The sequence below is a fragment of the Passer domesticus genome, unplaced genomic scaffold (assembly GCF_036417665.1).
Source record: "Passer domesticus isolate bPasDom1 unplaced genomic scaffold, bPasDom1.hap1 HAP1_SCAFFOLD_67, whole genome shotgun sequence".
Taxonomy (NCBI): domain Eukaryota; kingdom Metazoa; phylum Chordata; class Aves; order Passeriformes; family Passeridae; genus Passer; species Passer domesticus.
Genome location: NW_026990168.1, coordinates 192725 through 196751, shown reverse-complemented (window position 1 = coordinate 196751; position 4027 = coordinate 192725). Strand labels below are relative to the sequence as shown.

General features: G+C 57.7%; 1 long non-coding RNA gene across 1 annotated transcript; it reads left to right on the top strand.

The window, feature by feature from the left end:
- The first annotated feature begins 3370 nt into the window (after positions 1 to 3370).
- Positions 3371 to 3802, top strand: LOC135293103 (uncharacterized). Its single transcript, XR_010355238.1, has 3 exons — positions 3371 to 3444; positions 3533 to 3613; positions 3701 to 3802. It is a non-coding gene; the product is annotated as an uncharacterized LOC135293103 (long non-coding RNA).
- Positions 3803 to 4027: the final 225 nt, after the last annotated feature.

Sequence of the window (4027 nt, the reverse complement as noted above, 5' to 3'; positions counted from 1 at the left end):
GAGGGGATTACATCAAGTGTCTGGGGCCAGTTGGGGTAGGAGGGTGGAGAGGATGGGTCACAAGGGCCAATGGGGCTCCCAGGAGTAGGGGAATTCCAAAGGGGAGTTGCAGTCAGGGATTGGCCCAAAGGTTTGGGAACCAAGGGGCTGGGTTGCCTTGACAGGCAGGGAAAGAGCTGGAACAAGGGGTGGGGAAGGGCACGAGGGACAGTTTGGAGGGAGGGTAAAACCCACAGGTGAACCAAGTCAGGAAAAAAAATGGGGGATAACAGAGCCCTTAAACAACACTTAAAATGAAATCAATAAAATAAATTTGAACTGCAACAATAAGAGCATCTTGAGGGACGCAGCCTGACCAGCAATGTCAGCAGGCAAAAGAAAGGTTTTGCTAAGCAATGGCCCTTTGATGAAGCAAAACATTTACAATCAGGGCAGTCCATTCATGCGGACGGGCGCACACTCTGGGGGTAGAGCTGAGGCCATGAGGTCACAGCAGGGCTCTGGGGTCACAGCAGGCTGAGCTCTCAGCAGGCCCTGAGGTCACAGAGGTGCCAGAGGTGCCAGAGCCCCGTGGTTGCAGAGCAGCCCAAGGAGCCAGCACTCAGTCCCTGAGCACAACTGTTGCGGCAGCAGCGGCGGTAGCAGCGGCGGTGGCAGCAGCGGTGCTGACGTTGGGACAGCGGTGTCGGGACAGCGGTGGCAGCAAGAGCTGCGGGACTGGCGGAGGACAAGGCACCATGGCCCTTGCTCTGCGCCTCCTACTCCTGCTGCTCCTGGCCGTGGCCCTGCCTGCCAGGGCTGCCCAGGCTGCTCCGCTGCAAGCGCGGCGAGCAGGTGAGCCGGCAGCCTGGCTGCCCTTTCCCGGGACAGCGCTCCCGGCTCCCTGGGAAGCGCTGGGGATGGTTTTGCCCAGGGCTTTTGGGAGGGTTTCCTCTGTGGGAGGGAGAGAGACCCCACGGGCCCTCGGCTACTCCAGCCACCCCTCCAGAGATGTTGCAAAGGGCCTGCAAAGAAGTTGGAGAGTGACCAGGAGCCAGCCCAGAGCTCCCCAGGCCCCTGTGCACCTTTGGCCATGTCCATTCACATCTGGCTCCCACAGCCTTACCCAACACCCCTGCATTGCCCAGTTCCCTGTGGCAGAAGGGGATCCCAGCACACCATGGAAATGGTTCTGGTCTCTGCTCCCTTCTAGCCTGGAATCGTGACATGGGTTTTCACGAAGTCCTGATGAATGATGGTTTGAAGTTCCTGGAGGATGCTGGAGGCAAGTTTTCATTCTGCCTTTCCTTAGTGAATAATAAGGGTCAGTGCAACAGAAACTCACTTATAAACCATTTCCCTTAACAAAATCTTAAGATTAAAAGAATCTGGAAACCTTGCCCTGCTCCCTTCTGGATCCCTGAGGGATCCCACAGGATCACTGTCAGTGGGAGGAAGGAGCATTTAGCTTTCAATCTTCCTCCCGTGTGCTGTGCCAGTGTGTCCTTCCGTGTGCTCTGTGCAGTCACAGAGAAGAGCAGAGAGGGAAGGGGCCGGGCCCAGGGCTGTGCCCCGGGGCTGAGCCTTGTGGGCAGCCTGAGGATCTCCTGCAGTGCCACAGGAGCTCTTCTGTCCTGCCTTTCTTTGCAGCTGAACCTGCCGGTGAAGGTCCCACATCCAGGACTGAGGCTCTGGGAGATGCTGAGGGTAGGTCAAGGCCTTTCCCCTGAGAGAGCTGCCAGCTCAGAGCCCAAAGCTGGGCCAGGGAGGCAGCGCTGCAGGTGCCAGCACAGAACCATGCATGTGAGTGCCCGCGCCCTGCACGATCCCCTCACGGCTGCTGCGGCTCAGTGGTGCCCGTGCAGATCAGCAGAGATGGCAGAAGCTTCTGTGGCTGTTGAGTTACAGGTGTGTCTGCAGGGAAAACTTCTCAAGCTCCAGGGCTGGATGCTTGGCCCCAACCCAGCTCCCATGGCAGGGGTGAGTAGTGTGTCCCTGCTGACCCCACAGGCTGAGCCCTGCTTTTGTGGGATCCATTCCTGGGAAATGGAACTACTTTCTCTTAAGGTCCTCCGACAGGAGAAACCAAAGACATGGCAGGCAAGAAATTCCAGGACCCATTAGAAATCATGTGGCAAATGCTGAAGCAACGTCTGCAGAGAAGACAAGGTGGGTGCATTTCCCTCATTCTTCCCCTGGGTCTCAGCAGCTGGGGAAGACTTTGGCTGCACATCTAGACACGCCGTGCCTGGCACAGCTGGAAGGGATCCATGGCAGCCTCACTGCCCCGCTGCTGCTTTCACGCCCTGCAGGGCTGTTTCCCAGCCTGGCCTGGCTGCAGCTTCTGCCCAGCCTCTGCAGGAAGGCATTTGGCATCAGCTGACAGACAGCCCAAACTGGACCACCGGACATGCCCACCCTCAGATCCCCTGCACTTCCTGGTGTCCAGGCAGATCAGATGTTGGGGCTCTTTGGGGAAGGAAGCAGCCTTGGGTTGTCCCAAAATCCTGGGTGTTTTCTGATCCTTATCCATTCCTTTCACAAGTGATGCCTCCTGAAATTGTCCCCTTCCCCATTCCCAGTGAGGAATGTTTCCATCTGATCCAGCTGTCTCTTTTCCATTCTCCAGAAATGAAAGGAGAGCCTGTGCAGAAGGAAGCATTTCCCAGAGGAAGCAGTGGTTCTGTGCCAGCCTCTGCTGCAGGAAGGGAGGCCATGCCAGGCACAGACACAGGAGGTAATTGCTGTGCCTCTGGGCCTGAGCCCTGCTGAGGCTTGAGCTGCCCTCTCTGCTGCTTGGCAGTGCGGGCACAGCCTGGACTAGAGCGGCACAGCCCAGGGGAATTATCCCGAGCAGGCTCAGGGCACTCGGGTCCTGAGCAGTCCTGCTGGGGTCCCTCCTTGGGAGACATGTCCTGAAACCTGGCAGCGACTGCACGGGGTGCCCACGGTGGGGAAAGGACAGAGGGGGAGAGCAAGGCTCCAGTGTGTCCTGAGAGGGCCTGGCTTGTTGCCCTTGGGATCTGGGGGGTGTCCCCACAGAAGGAGGGCAGGAGGGACAGAGGGAGGTAGGGAGGCATAGCTGTGGCACTGCCTGCTGCAGTTTGCCCCAGGGCTTTAGGGAGGATTTCCTCTGTGTCTGAGGGAGAGAGCCCCAGGGCCCTGTGCTGCTCCAGCCACTCCTCCCTGGGATGTTGCTGAGGGCAGGGAAAGGGTGTGGAGAGTGACCAGGAGCCAGCCCAGAGCTCCCCAGGCCCCTGTGCACCTTTGGCCATGTCTATTCACATCTGGCTCCCACGGCCTTAGCCGACCCCCTTGCAGTGCCCAGTTTCCTGTGGCAAAACGGGATCCCAGCACACCCTGGAAAGTGTTCTCATCTGTGCTCCATTCTAGATGAAGTTGCTGGGAAGGCTTCTCCATCAGCTTGGATGAATAAAGTTTTGAAGCCCTTGGAGCCTCCTGCAGGTATGTTCTCAGTGTGCCACCAAGGAAGAATTGTAGACAAGCGGGCAGGAACCACGTGACAGAAGCTTCTGTGGCTGTTGTGTTACAGATGTATCTACAGGGAGGACTTCTCCAGCTTCTCCAGCTCCTACCTTGGATGCTATACGCAAGCCCAGCTCCCATCACAGTGGTGAGTAGTGTGTCCCTGCTGACCTCAGAGGCTGAGCCTTGCTTTTGTAGGATCCATTCCTGGGAATTGGAAATATTTTTCTCTAAGGTACTCCAACAGGGAAAGTCCAAGATACAACAGATAAGATGTCCCTGCAACCTTCCAAACAGATGCGGCAAGAGCTGAAGGAACCCCTGCAGACAAGAGAAGGTGGGTGCATTTCTCTCATGCTTCCCCTGGGACTCAGCAGCCGGGGGCTTTGGCTGCACATCTGGACACGCCATGCCTGGCACAGCGGGAAGGGATCCATGGCAGCCTCGCTGCCCCGCTGCTGCTTTCACATCCTGCAGGGCTGTTTCCCAGCCTGGCCTGGCTGCAGCTTCTGCCCAGCCTCTGCCGGAAGGCATTTGGCATCAGCTGACAGGCAGCCCAAAC